This window comes from Protopterus annectens, chromosome 2.part0 (assembly GCF_019279795.1).
Source record: "Protopterus annectens isolate FY-2018-M chromosome 2.part0, PAN1.0, whole genome shotgun sequence".
NCBI classification, from domain to species: Eukaryota; Metazoa; Chordata; order Ceratodontiformes; family Protopteridae; genus Protopterus; species Protopterus annectens.
The window spans coordinates 604,528,542-604,547,180 of NC_056728.1; the positions used below are offsets into that span (position 1 = coordinate 604,528,542).

General features: G+C 37.8%; 1 protein-coding gene across 1 annotated transcript in view; it reads left to right on the forward strand.

The window, feature by feature from the left end:
* Positions 1-18,639, forward strand: part of TECRL (trans-2,3-enoyl-CoA reductase like) — a 1,073,904-nt gene that overhangs the window by 320,199 nt on the left and 735,066 nt on the right. The gene's annotated exons all lie outside the window — the stretch shown is intronic.

Here is an 18,639-nt window from a genome sequence, read left to right on the forward strand (position 1 = left end):
AGGCCATGTCCAACCCGGAATTAATGGACATGCTCCACCTCAAAAATCCAAATCCACCAAAACCACTAGAGCAAGTGACTTAAACCTTAGCACGGATATAAATAGGATGTGCTGGAGGGATAGATTTATCACTCAGAGACTCCCTATGCTGTGGAATAAAATCCCGGTCCATGTGAGGCAGAGCACCTCGCTGACTCTGTTCAAGAGAAATCTAGACCTGTGGATGGGAGATCGTAGGTTTACCCTGGGAATCATCTCTGTGTCACTGCTGGACAGAGGCACAACAAACTAATGGGCACAGTATTTTTTCATATAAGGGGTGGCGTAAGCCACAAAAATTTGGGCTAGGCTTATAAATGCCTTAGGGCAGATAGCCTAGTATAAACCTATGAACCTATGAACCTATCTCTCCAGACCTATCTACCAAACTCCTAGGAATATCTATAGACAACAACCTCAACTTTGACACACATATTAACAGTACTATAAAAACAGTCAACAAGAAACTTGGATCCCTCTATAGAATCAAACCCTTTCTTACTCCAGCAGCTAGGACTGCTATAGCCAGAACTCATCTCATCTCTACTCTACTCTATGCCTCACCTATTTATACAAACCTTTCTTAAGCCAACATTAACAAGTTGACTGTATCCTATAATAATATTGCCAGATTTGCTGCTGCCACTCCTTTCAATACCCATCACTGTCTAAATCTTAAACAACTTGATTGGCTAGAGTTTCTACACCATCTGCATTTTTCACAGCTTACTATTGCCCACAAAACCCTGTATCAACCCTCCAATACTCCTATTCTTTCAAGCCTACTGACCCTCTACCACAATCCTAAAAACTTACGCTCTTCTAATAAACTTCTGTTTAACACCTGTAGATCCAACAATTTAGCAGGTGACTCCCTCTTCTGTAATACCATTGGTAAGCTATGGAATCTACTACCCACTGAACTCACAACTCTCTCCTCTCATACACATTTCAAAAAGAAGCTCAAGCTTTATCTCATGACACACTGGCTATGTTCCTGTACGATCCCTGATTAACTGCTGTTTCTTATCACCAATTACCACCTGCCTCAACTAGCCTTCCTTACGAGATCTGCTTATTATGTATCTTTGACTGAATTCTTCATATATACACCTATATCTCATCATTGATTACTGCTCTGGCCATGCTTAATGGTAGTATAGCAGTTAACATTGAAAAAACAAAAACTGTCTTCCCCTATTTTATTCAAATCAGCTCTAATCTATACTATTTTCTATATTGTCTTTAGTGTACAACTTATTGGTACTTCTTTCTTGACTGTATTTTGCAAATGTTCTTCTGTATACTTTTTCAAGTTTGTACTTAATATGGGTTCTTATTGTATATTGTTTTATTGTATATTGCTTGTTGTGTTGCACATGGAGCTTTTCTCCCCGGGCCTCTACTGAAAATGGACATGTATCCAGCTAGACTAGCCCGCTCAACAAATGTAAAATAAAATAAAAATAAAATAAAATAAAAATAAATAAATAAATAAATATACCTAGGGCATTCCCCTTATGCTGCCTTGTGCGGGGACATAGGCAGTCTCTCATTACTTCATAACTGTGCCTTTTGTGGTCTGCCAGTGATTGGGCAGACTACACCAGTATTCCATACTACACAGACAACTACTACACAGATAACTAATGTGCTGCTAACCTGTATGTACAATTCCAAAGGTGTGTGCAGTCAACAGTTACATTTTATACACTCTCTGTCTAGGGTACTTCTACCTGTGTACTGTGTGGATGTCTGGCCCCACATTCATGGCATGTCCATCTTTCAGACGGTGACACCATATTGACATCTGGACAGTGAGTATAGAAGGCTGCTGACATGGGTATTGCTAAGAAGCATTGTGGTTGGCACTGCAGTTGTTGGAACATGGCCCTGTCAACTACAGTACTGCCCACAGGCCACTGAGACACAACCCTGCATGCCTGTATGCTGACTACTTCCATAAAATATTGAATACACAACAACCTAACACACAGATCCCTGCATATTGTACACATGCAACAATCTATCCTGTAGATTGGGCCAGCTTGGGAAATCTGTGCTCCACTGATATTACTCCTCACACTTACATGTTACTGCATTTCTACATAGGATGGGGAGGGACACCTAATGACTTTAAACATTTGCTATGACTGTAATGGTATTTCAGGTACTCTGTTGACTTCCATTTCATATTGTATTCTGACCTGTCATGCAGACTGGAGGTATATCAGTAGAGTACAGATCTTAGGTTTTATTGACCTACATTTAATTTTCAGACTTCTTACCCTTCAGAACTTACATACAACTGCCAGACCTGTTGTAGTCTGTATGTGTATCTGTGGAGGGGGGGGGGGTTCACCATTGCCATCAACTGGAGGCCTTAGTCCAGCCTTTTTTTATGGTCATCTACACCTGTCCTGCTGGCTGAGGCTAGTGGTGGGTATGTGAGACTCACTGAAATGCATGTGTGTGTCCTATGGACGCACACAGTTATTTGGGGTACTGTGGTGGGATTTGTCACCTTGTCTAGTACTGCCTAGTATGATGCCAGTATTTGTTATGGATTTCATGCTCCCCATATAGGTGTTCACTATCTGCTGCCATCCCATTCGGCCACCCGATTCCCTTGCATGCTCACATCCATACCATAACTACAACTATCAGAACATACTACTCCATTCTGTAATTGATAGGAAGGGTGACTTACCTTGTGGCTGGGTCAGTATTGAGGACGGTGCTGGATGGCTGACTATGTCAGATGCACATTGTACATTCCCTATATATGGTAAAGCACAGGTAGTGTCATGTTTGGCATCCTTTTTACTGTATGTGCAAGTCAGAGAGAGAGGTGTCATTCCCTGGGTCCCTACCATGTCAGCATATGTGCTATGTGTTGCCTCTTTGCCAAGGCCTGGGCATACTGGTCACACTTCCTTCTGCCTACATGGGCAGGCTCAGGTAGTTCCTCCTCTGAGTTACTCTGTGCCTGTGCTGGCCTTGGCAATGGTGGGGGGCTGTGTGGCCTTGCCCTGTGCTGTTCCTGCTGTAGCTGTTTCTGTAGGATCATATTATGTAGCATGGCACATACTATGAACATTTGTGTACATGAAGCTGGAAAGTACTGCAAGGCTTCACTGGATATGTCCCGGCAGTGGAACCGTGACTTGAGCATCCCAAACACACTCTATATTATGATTCTGGTTTGTGCATGTGCCTCATTATGGAGTTCTTGTTCAGGTGTGTGTGCATTTCTTGGGGGTGTCATCAGCTATGGCTCCAGTGCGTAGCCAGCATCCCCAACTAGGTGGCCATATGGGATGTCCCTAATGGCAAATGACTGGTACAGCTGTGTCATATGCCAGATGTGATAGTCATGATAGCTTCCAGAGCCGACAGCACATACATTCAAGATAATGCCCTGGGCATCGCACATGACTTGGCAGTTGATGGAGGGGAAGATCTGGCAGTTTATGTAGACCCTACCCCGCTCACCGGGTGGTGCTTAGATGTGTATGTGGGTGCAGTCTATAGCACCCATTACCCCAGGGTATTCTCCTATTTGGTGGAAGAGACGCATATTGCTAGTCGATGCCGCACGAGTGTTGAGAAAATATATGTACTCACTGTCATGTGCTGACATGGCATCCAAAAACTAGTGGAGTACCCTGGATGCTGATGCCTGTGAGATCCCCATGATATTCCCAGTTGCCCTTTGGAAGGTACCTGTGGCTAGTATTCTTAAACTTATACATACCCTGGTATCCACTGGGGTGGTTTCCCATATGTTGGTTCTGTGTGTGAGGCGGGGCCGGCACAGCTCAACAATTTGCTATTGTATGTCCCTGTCCACCCTATAGCGGTTCACTATCTCCAGCTCATGTAGCCCCTGGTAGGTTACCCTGGATCTGTACACTCTTCTCCTCCTCTTCACTGTGGGATATTCATCAGCATTTATATCCTCACCACCATCAGCCTCTTGTACATATTGATGTATGAGAGCAACAGCAGCCCCTAACATTTTGTTAGTTTTGTCAGGTAAAATTTCCCCATCTGTGTACACCAGTGGTGTAAAGTTTGTGGGAAAAACCAGACTGAAAGGTGTTTGCATAGTTTATAGTAGTGTACTGGGCTGCTGCTTGTGTAATTGGCTGATTCTGATACATTTCACCTGCCAGCTATGCTAGTTCTCCTTGATTGCCGTTCTACTGCTGTTTTCCCTTGCCATTGCCTTCCCGTTTAAGTCCCGAGGCGCGCCGCGCATACCCAGTGCTCAGATGTGAACACTGCTGCTATTTCCTGTTTTTTTTTTGTTTGTTTCTTTAAAACCCGGTATGCAGCGCACATAGGGTTGCCACCTTTTCAAATGGCCAAAATGGGACATTTTCGGGACACACATCAGATTTTACAGGCCGACACATACCCACGGTCATTACAAATGATAGAACTTTACTTTTTTGCCTAAATGAAAGCTTATTCTTGTAGCAGTTTAGCTGCTTATTCTGTTTCTTGTAACATTTAGGTATTTCACATACAGAAATAACTATTTTATGCAACTGTTACATGAAATATGGGACATAATTATTTCCTACAATCTCAGGACATTTACCATTTTAATAATTTTGGTCAGGACACAACTGCCCGAAAAAGGACTGTCCCTCACAAAGTGGGACAGGTGGTAACCCTAAGCACACACATCCATTTAGGCAATGTAAACACTGTTAGGCAGCCTCAGACACACCCCCTTTCAAACACAGGCACATGACACACCCCTTATGAGGTCATCCACCTCTTATACTTATACAATGGTGTTGCTGCACCTACACGGTTGGGTGCAAGCTAACACTGAGAAGAAATCTGTGATTCAGTATCAATCCCCTCATTTACATAAATCAGAATGCCAATTCATGGTTACCACACTCACACTGAGCCTTCCCCCTTAGCAACCACTATTCCCTGGTATTGTTGTCTTATGCATGCCATTGACTGCTATGGCAAAATGCTGATTTGGGTATAAAAGCGTATTTCCCCCTTTTTTTCTTATTTTCATGGCGATCCCATTTGTGCACCGCTGCCCTATGCTTAAATGGCCAAAATCGGCCAAATAAAAAAATTAGTTTTTTTATAAAATCACAACTATTTTTCATGCCAATGGCCATATATTTGGCCATTGGCATGCCTATTACATTGAATACATGCTTTCTTTCGAGCTGTCATGCCTCTGTTTTGTAATTTGCAGAAATGTATTTGGTTAGTAACCGAATACATTTCGGGAGGTCACACTATTCCTGCACAGATGCCCGCCTGCTTTCCTGGATCGCTAATTCACCTCATTTGCATGGTTTTCACCAGCAATGCTTTCTGACGATTGTTGTATAACTTCTTCTGTGGTGCTAGTAGCTAGCATGTATATCAAGAGAATGTGAATTAAGCAGGAAGAGGTTCAAGTCTATTGAGGTGTAAGACATAGCAGACTGAGAGGTAATTAATTCCTTGCAGTAAGCAGTTGCAATGTATATGGGTAATAAGGTTAAGTAAGTATAGCATTTCTATGTTACAGTTTGCCATTCCTTTTTAAAAACTGTATGGGTGGGTCATGGACCTGTTATTGTTATATAATGTTTACTAGTTCTCTATTTTTGGCATTACACAGTCACAATGCAATACTTAATTATGGAAAAGTCACAGCACATACATGGCCAAAAATGTGCACTTTGTAAGATAAAATATATTTCTGGAGTCTTCTGCCTCTGCTGGGGTAGGCATTTGGGAGAGATGGGATCCTAATGGAAAAAATGATGGAAAATCCATGGCACCCCTTAATCAATTATGCAAATGAACTAAGTTTTAATGCATATTCTAGTTTTAAATTAAGTGCAGCAACGGCCATTATTGTAATTTCTTTGATGGAGCAGTCTACTTATGCAATGATTTTTACTGCGCCATTACACCTCGCTGTGGTTTCATATACCCTGGAGGGTTGCATGTGGATTAACAACTTTCCCGTTTTCAGACTATTACATTCTCTACATTTTCCAGATATGTGTTTATGGCTATTGTACCCTTACTACTTCAATGGCTCCCCTTGCTAATGCATTTCTATGATACACTCATGTGTGGGAGCTCTGTATTTAATTCCCTTGAGGATTATCATATTTCTGCTTTTTTTGTTTTTAGAGTCTATCTATACATGTACTATGTTTCCCAGATATATGTTTTATGACCCCTTGCTTCTGACTTCTGCAGTGGATCACCTTGACAGTACACTCTGAGTATAATAGCATGTGGATTGAATTGCTGATTTGGCTCCCATCAGGGTAACATACTCCTTTTTAATGACACAAATTGTATAGTACAGATCACTGCTAACACTGCAATGTTGTCAGGTCTGGTACACGTTGTTACATCATGTTACTATATCATATCCTGCTTCTGCTGTGTATACTTCACATTCTTCAACACTTGTATTCTCATAGCACCTTCTGGGGTCTGCTTTTCTGTCAGTTGTTTTAGTCTGTAACTCCATTAGCACTGTTATGTTGTCCATCTTAATGGTTTCTGTTATTATAGTGTAATCTCTACTTCAGCCACAGGAACTGTGTTGCTTGCCTTTCCATAGCATATTTCTCTGTGTATGCATTTGTTGCTGTTGATTACATCAGCAATAAAGAACAGTGCACATACACTCACATCCATTGCTGGTGGCACTTATGCACTGCCATTTTTTACCTTCACTGCTTCCATTTTGATGTACCATGAGGTAGCGTACAATGTTCTAGACATGCATATGTGTTGGGCTGCTACAAGACACTCCTCATCGTGCACTCTGGCCTGGTAGCAAGCATATATGATTAGCATTGCTGTTCATCATACTGCAAAGATAAATAATGTTGGCTTGGATGCAGTGCACTCGCAATTTAAACAAAACCCTGGGAAAATGCCAACAAAATAGTCCTGCACTAGTAATAGCCCCATTACTAAGTGCCCTACTTATTTTAATAATTTTCCATTTATATTTTAAAATTTGAATGAAATCATACCTATAAAAAAGCAGTCCTGTCCCTGTACTATCACCATTACCAAGTCTCCCTCATTATGCAGAAAATTGAGAAAGCATAATAAAATCTTCACACTATCTCACCTGTTTACATGTCTTGAGTGAAAAAAGGGTGGGTGTTGGTATAATGTTTAAGGTGTGTACCTCACAGACACAAAGCAGAGGATTTAATTATCCCCTTTAAAAGGGAAATTGGCTAGGCTTAAAATGGCCTACAGGGCAGCTAGCCTATTACTTACCTGTAAACCTATGGATAAAATATACATACACCTTATTTGCAATCTGTGTACAAAAATTTCACTGCAACTTTATGCATAAACTGTAAAATAACACTGAGTATTCTTTAGATAGATGTAAATTTAGCATGCTATAAATATGCATAGTGTACATGTGTTAAACTACATATAGCTTAGTGTTAAGGAATGTATGTTTATTTGGAGCTCATGCTAATTGTAGAAAAAAAAATTAAATGATATGGAACTTTTCCCCTACTGGCCTCCACTGAAAAAGGGTTTTGTCCAGTCAGACTTTCACAGTAATAAAGGGCAAATAAATAAATAAATGAATAAATAATGGTCGGATTCAGTAATTTAATGTTTTGTGATAAACAGCTCATCCTCATATTTTGTCCAGGTCAATGGAACTATTATTTTTAGTTTTGTTCAGGCCAATAGAACTGTTATTTTTAATTTTGATAATAGTTTACAAAATCAGGTTTATATTAATGATGGGATGAACACTGTTAAAAGATTCAAGAAGGGAGGAAGATGACTGCAAATCATAAGCCTGAGAGGTGCACCATGGGAGTTTACACTTGATATTCCTACAAAACATATGCCTAAGAAGTACTGATTTATCCGCACATTGCTTGTAATGGCTAGAAAAATTATAGGTGAGTATGGAGGCTTTAGAGATTGGTTCAACAGGGAACTAAGCACTTCTGAATTTATTAAGCCCCTCATATAGGAATATAAGGTTGCTTTTGGAGCAGTTCCTGAATGTAGCTGAATTTCTAGGAAATATGGTGCTAATTTTATGAGAAAAGGTGACAATCTGGTGGCCAAAGTTGATCAAGGAGTATAAACTTTTGGAGGTATGTTTGTAAAGGCAGAGTCTATAAGGAAAATGTGAAATATATTTCTACCTCTCATGGGGATTTGAGCAATCTGATCTAGAGAGTTGGTATAATTGAAATCTAGGACATTTGGTGTGTATTTTTGGCTAGCTATATAAGATTCCCATTTGACATGCATATAATTGAAGTCACCTAGAATTAGGAAATAGATATGAAATCTGACTTGCGAACTGCCTTCTGTGGTCCCCTGGTGACACTGAAGAGGATCTAGAGGTGGCAGAGATGTGGTAACTGGCATTATCATTTATGATTCAAATGTCAAGAAGCTTAAATTCATAACCCCAAACCATTATGTGTGAGTTTATATTTGAATGGTTAAAAACAAAAACTGCCTCACTGCTACCAGATGATTTGATAGTTATAGGTATCGTATCCTGTTACAGAGAGGGCATTATCAGAACAGTGAAACCACATTTCTGTAAAAACACAGATAACACACTGCTCAAGCATCAGAAACACCTCAGACAATTTATTGTTCTGACTCCTAGCAGTGAGCTGAACAACAGTAAAGTAGGCCAGATTAGAATTTGCTAACATGGGCAGTTTAGCAAATGAACTTTGCCTAAAAGGCTCTGTGGGGGGAGGAAAGGTCCTAACCAGTATGTGGAAGACCTGCAAAGAAAAGTGAAATCCATACTTGGCAAAATGGGCTGACCTGTCAGTCCTCACCTCTTATGCTGACACTTATGGGATCTACCAGGAATTATGCCGATCAAAAAGGCAATTGTTAAACTCAATACTTATTGTTTGAAAATGTGGCATTGTTCTCAAAGAAGGCAATATGCTTCTGAAGAGAAACATCTTACCTACCTCTGACAATGCATACAGAGCTTATATCTATATATCTCTCTGTAACCACCCTCCCCCAGTAAAGAATGTAATGTCCTTTGTCCTGATGTGGGTTAAAACAAAAATGTAGTCATACTTGTAGTAAAGAGTCCATTAGCTTCTAATTTCACCTACAGCCCTGGTACCAGAGAGAAACAACTGACCATGCCATTTTCTGCACAGCCTAGTGAGTGAAGCATCTGTGTGGCTAATTATAAAGTCACCTATTACTCATAAATAGCCATGTGTGGCTACAGCCTCAGGTGTCCTTACTGTAGTAGGTGGGGAACCACCTTGACTTACTTTGTTTGGGGGTGAAAGTGTAACCAAAGACATACCAAAGTGACCAGTGTTATGACCAAGGTTTATTCATATGAAGTCTTGACAGCTTAGATAATTATTTGTTAACAACCTCACCATAAGTGGGTCTACCTCTCAGTTTAATTTCTGCAAGTCTTTTTGATTTCTAATACCACGATGGGAATGGACCCCATTCCTAAGTCAGGGTTTGATTACAGTTCATGAAATGAGTACTGTTTCAGAACTTGATGTTAGCTAACAGTGCTCTTCTCAGTACCTGCAATGTTTACAGAATTACCTCTTTCTATAATTCACACAAGGTTACATGTATTGGTAGCATATCTAAATACAAGTGCAAATTCTTATTTATTAGCCCTTATGCTCCTATTACTGTTTGAACTGACTGGGTATCTTTCTTTCACATAGCTCTTTTTTCTGTCTGCAATCCTGTGTGTTTGTGTGTGTCTCTATCTGCATGTAAGACACTGTAATCACTGGGTATAGCAATTTCAATGATCAATGCTACTTTTGTGCTTTTTCATGAGCTTCTATATCAGTTATTTTTTTTCGCATCCATTTTTGAACTGTTGGTGATGGGTGATCGATCCCATGTTATATAAACTTCATGTTTTTTTTACAAAGCTTTGTGGTTCATGTTTTAAATGCTTCTTAGCTTGTTCTATATTGTATAGTGTTTGTGCAATCCCCAGTACAACAGTCTTGCCACATGATTATGTCTTTCAGTATATAAGCACTATGCCATGAGTATATTACACCCAGCAACAAGATGTGTGACTCTTTACTGTTATGTTTTACAGATTTTGCATTTCTCTACTTCTCCCACCTGTTCTTTGGACCTTGTAAACCACTGTGTACACAGTCCACTATCCTGATCTGCTATTATTAGCCGTTTATCTTTTAGTTTTGATTCACCTCCCTTAACCATTCCTGCATCAAATTGTGTTTTACATGAGGTAATTCTAGATCTCTACTTGGAACCATATTTGTGGCTTTTCCTGTTTTCTTTCCTTCTCATCTGATCCTTTTCATTACATTCTTTTTTTCTATTTGTTTTTGGCACAATCAGTTGTTGTTTGATTATTGTCTACTTCTGATCTGATTTGAATTCCCACTGGATACTGGAATGCTTCTGTTAAATTAAACAAATAACTCATCTTAGACTTCTTCTGGTCACGACTGAAAGCTTTAACTATGTTTGGGTCTGATGAGGTCAGCAGAAATGCATGCAATCCTACATGTAATCAGTTTTGGCGAGGCCCATACTTCCTTCAGAGAGAGGAATATATAGTCATGCTATATATCATATGATAAGCATGAATGTTTGTTGTTTTCTTGTCAGTTCAGCCAGTACTTTTTGGGGCCACTCAATCACTCCAAAACTGTAAGTTAGAACTGAAAGTCAAATTGATTTATAGCTTGGACTGTAATCCTAGATGTCAAGGCAGTTTTGAATATTAGTTTTAATCTTCTGAGCATCCGTACTGATTCTTATTCTCATTTGTTCATGTTTTGTTGCGGATCCTTTATCTATTCTCAACAACTTATATACTCCCTCCTGTTCAAACTCCTTTACAACACATTCCTGTACCAGGTTAATATTTTATTTGTGGTGTAGTTTCCTATTTTAATTTTTGCCTTTGCAGATTCAATACCAAATGTCATTCTTGTATATCATCTAAAGCATTTTAACCATTTGTAGTTGTGCTTTCAAAACCTGATCACATTAACTATACAGTTTTAAATCTTCCACTAAAAGCAGGTGAGACGTCTTTAAACAAGGCTGGTATTAGGGAGCTAAATAATAAATAACAAATAATAAATAAAGAATTAAATAATAAATAAATAATAGCCTAATCTACTAAGTAAATAGCTTTATGGGTTAAGGACAAAACAAAACAGCAGTGGTGACAAAGAATCACCCTGGAATGCCTGCATATTATCTCTGGGATAATTACTTACCCGTTGTCATGGCTCAACTGCAAAGTGTTTCATGGTCACTGTAATGTAATTGACCACTGTAGGGTGCATCTTATGTATCTGTAAACATCCCATTATCCATGAAAGTGGGATGCTGTCAAATGCTTTTCTGTAATCTCTCCATAACATACTTAGATTGTTCTATTTTTTATAATTCTCTATTGTGGCTTTCTTTAGCAACACATAATCATTTTTTTCCACACAACATTCTTTTGTTGCCCTTTTGTTCAACTGCCATAATTGAATTGATTTACTAAAGAACAATAAACTCTGTCTGCATAAATTCCAGAATATAATTTGTGTGGAGTAAGAAGACAAGTTACTGGCCAATATTTTTAGGATGGTTTGTAGGCTCACTCTTAAGGAGTATTATTTTTTTCTGTGGTAAAACACAGTTGGTGTCTAGACCAGATGTTTGTAAGTACTCTGGGATATATTTTTGTGTAAAGGTGTTAATGACGTTAGCCAGAAGTTTTGTACCATCTCTGGGCCTGTGGTTTTCCATTTAGGAGCTTTTGTTTATTTTATCTCATTTTCTCTGGCCATAACTTTATCCCATTTCATATTTTCTGCATTAGAAATCCATACTGTTTCTTTTCATTCTTCTATCCATTCAGCATCTTTGTTATGTTCCACAGGATCTTCAGAAATATTTCTACAAAATGTGTCTATTTCTTTTCTTTTCTTTTTTTTATGGTGGAATTTCTATTAATTTACCTTTGTTTCACAGTTCATCAATGATCTTATTTTGTAAATTCCCCTTAATTTTACCTGCATGTCTCTAAATAATTTGCTGATATTTTTAGTTTATTATTGGCAACAGTGTATAATAGATTCTGGTCTGTTCTGATACTGTGAGCTGCTTTACCTACATCTCTAGCTTTCTAAGTATTTCTGGTGACTGGCTCTTTTTTCTTTATTACTCTAACAGTAATATTTTTTGTTGTAATTCTTTTATAGTCTTCTATATTTGATGCTTCCATGGTAACATTTTACTTGATCCCTTTCTTATCTTCATAATGGTAATACTTTATCAATTATTAGTTTAGTTGCCCAGTAATATATCCTATATGTGTTCTGTTATATCATGTGAATTTATCTTAATAGTCCTGATTACTTCGCTCATCTGTTTTATCAATCTTCTTACATTCTGGGTCTTATTTACTTTCTGGACTCTATTTCTTTCTTCTGTCTTAAAATGTCTATCCACCTCTATTGAATGAAGCAGGCCTTCCTTTAAAGCATTTTCTTATGTACTGTGAGCATCTTCTTTGCTCTGTGATTCTTGTAGGTATTCTAGAGAAACTTACAGAATGTCGTCCTGTACAAATCTTCTTCAGATGCACCCTGTTTCATCTGGATCTCCTTCATATGGGAACACAGTTGTCCATAACACTGCCATATTACTTGTATCATAGTTGTCATTGTTTCTTGCTACTTCCTTTGCTGTGCAAACATTCAACTTGAAGCTTTGCCCCCCCCCCACCATCTTACTTATGTGTGCTAACCATATCCCTGTCCCAGTCCTAACCCTACACATTATGTTACTAAAACCCCTTTCCCTAATAGTATCACTGCACAAGACAAAAGGGCACAGCAAACACATAACACAAAACATGCACAGCACTGACTCTATCCCTTTACCTAACCCCTACTCTAACCTGCAAACACAGTGACTCTATCCCTTTACTTAACCACTTCTCTAACGCTAATCTACAAGCACTTCCCATGCACACCAATGGATATAACACAGTCTTGCACTTCTTCACAAATACCAGTTTTTCATTCAACATGAATTTTCCCTGCCCACACCTGCTTACCTACTTTATATAAAACTAAATTTGACAATATGTGAATCACTCAAATGAGCATTCACTTATGTGCCCATTCTCTCTCTATTTATACCCTATACTCTCTCTCTCTCTCTATATATATATATATATATATATATATATATTATGAAATGGCAGCTAAATAATCGTGAATTCAGACAAGACAGGTTAGTCAGCAAAGAACAGGCTATTAACACACTAGTTACTAATAATATACACAATAATCATAGGTTTATAGGTAAGTACTAGGCTAGATGCCTGGTTAAGCCTAGCCAATCTCCTTTTAAAGGGTGAGAATTAAGCCTGTACTTTGTAAATATGAGGAAAACACCTTAGCCATTATATCAACTCTTCCAAATCCCAAGTGTACCTCTCATTCTGCAAATATCAAAAATCCACATAACATCTCTTAAAAAGTAGGTACACACATCCAAAAATATGGATATATATATATATAAAGCAAGAAATTTGCATACCAAATAACATAGCTCCTCCCATTTTCAGTAGGACTGTAGAATAACACTCACAGACACAACTTAAGAAAGTGAAATATTGGTGGAAAACTGTTGTCTAAATATTCAGATATTGGCAACAATAAACACCGCAAATCATGCGAAAAAAACACTGTCCAAGAGATGACTGCTTGCATAAGGAACAGGGTGAAAGAAAAGATAATGAGACAATAAAGGAATATGAGGTAATAAACAAAACCTAGCACATTACCAATGGCTACCCCTTAAACAATAAAGGACTATGTGGTAATCAACAAAACCTAGCACATTACCAATGGCTACCCCTTAAACAATAAAGGAATATGTGGTAATCAACAAAACCTAGCACATTACCAATGGCTACCCCTTAAACAATAAAGGAATATGTGGTAATAAACAAAACCTAGCACATTACCAATGGCTACCCCTTAAACAATAAAGGAATATGTGGTAATCAACAAAACCTAGCACATTACCAATGGCTACCCCTTAAACAATAAAGGAATATGTGGTAATAAACAAAACCTAGCACATTACCAATGGCTACCCCTTAAACAATAAAGGAATATGTGGTAATAAACAAAACCTAGCACATTACCAATGGCTACCCCTTAAACAATAAAGGAATATGTGGTAATAAACAAAACCTAGCACATTACCAATGGCTACCCCTTAAACAATAAAGGAATATGTGGTAATCAACAAAACCTAGCACATTACCAATGGCTACCCCTTAAACAATAAAGGCATATGTGGTAATAAACAAAACCTAGCACATTTCCAATGGCTACCCCTTAAACAATAAAGGAATATGTGGTAATAAACAAAACCTAGCACATTACCAATGGCTACCATTTAAACAATAAAGGAATATGTGGTAATCAACAAAACCTAGCACATTACCAATGGACACCCCTTAAACAATAAAGGAATATGTGGTAATAAACAAAACCTAGCACATTACCAATGGCTACCCCTTAAACAATAAAGGAATATGTGGTAATAAACAAAACCTAGCACATTACCAATGGACACCCCTTAAACCATAAAGGAATATGTGGTAATAAACAAAACCTAGCACATTACCAATGGACAATCCTTAAAAATAAAGGAATATGTGGTAATCAACAAAACCTAGCACATTACCAATGGCTACCCCTTAAACAATAAAGGGATATGTGGTAATAAACAAAACCTAGCACATTACCAATGGCTACCCCTTAAACAATAAAGGCATATGTGGTAATAAACAAAACCTAGCACATTACCAATGGCTACCCCTTAAACAATAAAGGAATATGTGGTAATAAACAAAACCTAGCACATTACCAATGGCTACCCCTTAAACAATAAAGGAATATGTGGTAATAAACAAAACCTAGCACATTACCAATGGCTACCCCTTAAACAATAAAGGAATATGTGGTAATAAACAAAACCTAGCACATTACCAATGGCTACCCCTTAAACAATAAAGGAATATGTGGTAATAAACAAAACCTAGCACATTACCAATGGCTACCCCTTAAACAATAAAGGAATATGTGGTAATAAACAAAACCTAGCACATTACCAATGGCTACCCCTTAAACAATAAAGGAATATGTGGTAATAAACAAAACCTAGCACATTACCAATGGCTACCCCTTAAACAATAAAGGAATATGTGGTAATAAACAAAACCTAGCACATTACCAATGGCTACCCCTTAAACAATAAAGGAATATGTGGTAATAAACAAAACCTAGCACATTACCAATGGCTACCCCTTAAACAATAAAGGAATATGTGGTAATAAACAAAACCTAGCACATTACCAATGGCTACCCCTTAAACAATAAAGGAATATGTGGTAATAAACAAAACCTAGCACATTACCAATGGCTACCCCTTAAACAATAAAGGAATATGTGGTAATAAACAAAACCTAGCACATTACCAATGGCTACCCCTTAAACAATAAAGGAATATGTGGTAATAAACAAAACCTAGCACATTACCAATGGCTACCCCTTAAACAATAAAGGAATATGTGGTAATCAACAAAACCTAGCACATTACCAATGGCTACCCCTTAAACAATAAAGGAATATGTGGTAATAAACAAAACCTAGCACATTACCAATGGCTACCCCTTAAACAATAAAGGAATATGTGGTAATAAACAAAACCTAGCACATTACCAATGGCTACCCCTTAAACAATAAAGGAATATGTGGTAATCAACAAAACCTAGCACATTACCAATGGCTACCCCTTAAACAATAAAGGACTATGTGGTAATCAACAAAACCTAGCACATTACCAATGGCTACCCTTAAACAATAAAGGAATATGTGGTAATAAACAAAACCTAGCACATTACCAATGGCTACCCCTTAAACAATAAAGGAATATGTGGTAATAAACAAAACCTAGCACATTACCAATGGCTACCCCTTAAACAATAAAGGAATATGTGGTAATCAACAAAACCTAGCACATTACCAATGGCTACCCCTTAAACAATAAAGGAATATGTGGTAATCAACAAAACCTAGCACATTACCAATGGCTACCCCTTAAACAATAAAGGAATATGTGGTAATCAACAAAACCTAGCACATTACCAATGGCTACCCCTTAAACAATAAAGGAATATGTGGTAATCAACAAAACCTAGCACATTACCAATGGCTACCCCTTAAACAATAAAGGAATATGTGGTAATAAACAAAACCTAGCACATTACCAATGGCTACCCCTTAAACAATAAAGGAATATGTGGTAATAAACAAAACCTAGCACATTACCAATGGCTACCCCTTAAACAATAAAGGAATATGTGGTAATAAACAAAACCTAGCACATTACCAATGGCTACCCCTTAAACAATAAAGGAATATGTGGTAATAAACAAAACCTAGCACATTACCAATGGCTACCCCTTAAACAATAAAGGAATATGTGGTAATCAACAAAACCTAGCACATTACCAATGGCTACCCCTTAAACAATAAAGGAATATGTGGTAATCAACAAAACCTAGCACATTACCAATGGCTACCCCTTAAACAATAAAGGAATATGTGGTAATCAACAAAACCTAGCACATTACCAATGGCTACCCCTTAAACAATAAAGGAATATGTGGTAATCAACAAAACCTAGCACATTACCAATGGCTACCCCTTAAACAATAAAGGAATATGTGGTAATAAACAAAACCTAGCACATTACCAATGGCTACCCCTTAAACAATAAAGGAATATGTGGTAATAAACAAAACCTAGCACATTACCAATGGCTACCCCTTAAACAATAAAGGAATATGTGGTAATAAACAAAACCTAGCACATTACCAATGGCTACCCCTTAAACAATAAAGGAATATGTGGTAATAAACAAAACCTAGCACATTACCAATGGCTACCCCTTAAACAATAAAGGAATATGTGGTAATCAACAAAACCTAGCACATTACCAATGGCTACCCCTTAAACAATAAAGGAATATGTGGTAATCAACAAAACCTAGCACATTACCAATGGCTACCCCTTAAACAATAAAGGAATATGTGGTAATCAACAAATCCTAGCACATTACCAATGGCTACCCTTAAACAATAAAGGGATATGTGGTAATAAACAAAACCTAGCACATTACCAATGGCTACCCCTTAAACAATAAAGGAATATGTGGTAATAAACAAAACCTAGCACATTACCAATGGCTACCCCTTAAACAATAAAGGAATATGTGGTAATAAACAAAACCTAGCACATTACCAATGGCTACCCCTTAAACAATAAAGGAATATGTGGTAATCAACAAAACCTAGCACATTACCAATGGCTACCCCTTAAACAATAAAGGAATATGTGGTAATCAACAAAACCTAGCACATTACCAATGGCTACCCCTTAAACAATAAAGGAATATGTGGTAATAAACAAAACCTAGCACATTACCAATGGCTACCCCTTAAACAATAAAGGAATATGTGGTAATAAACAAAACCTAGCACATTACCAATGGCTACCCCTTAAACAATAAAGGAATATGTGGTAATCAACAAAACCTAGCACATTACCAATGGCTACCCCTTAAACAATAAAGGGATATGTGGTAATCAACAAAACCTAGCACATTACCAATGGCTACCCCTTAAACAATAAAGGGATATGTGGTAATCAACAAAACCTAGCACATTACCAATGGCTACCCCTTAAACAATAAAGGAATATGTGGTAATCAACAAAACCTAGCACATTACCAATGGCTACCCCTTAAACAATAAAGGAATATGTGGTAATAAACAAAACCTAGCACATTACCAATGGCTACCCCTTAAACAATAAAGGAATATGTGGTAATCAACAAAACCTAGCACATTACCAATGGCTACCCCTTAAACAATAAAGGAATATGTGGTAATCAACAAAACCTAGCACATTACCAATGGCTACCCCTTAAACAATAAAGGAATATGTGGTAATAAACAAAACCTAGCACATTACCAATGGCTACCCCTTAAACAATAAAGGAATATGTGGTAATCAACAAAACCTAGCACATTACCAATGGCTACCCTTAAACAATAAAGGAATATGTGGTAATCAACAAAACCTAGCACATTACCAATGGCTACCCCTTAAACAATAAAGGAATATGTGGTAATCAACAAAACCTAGCACATTACCAATGGCTACCCCTTAAACAATAAAGGAATATGTGGTAATCAACAAAACCTAGCACATTACCAATGGCTACCCCTTAAACAATAAAGGAATATGTGGTAATCAACAAAACCTAGCACATTACCAATGGCTACCCCTTAAACAATAAAGGAATATGTGGTAATCAACAAAACCTAGCACATTACCAATGGCTACCCCTTAAACAATAAAGGAATATGTGGTAATCAACAAAACCTAGCACATTACCAATGGCTACCCCTTAAACAATAAAGGAATATGT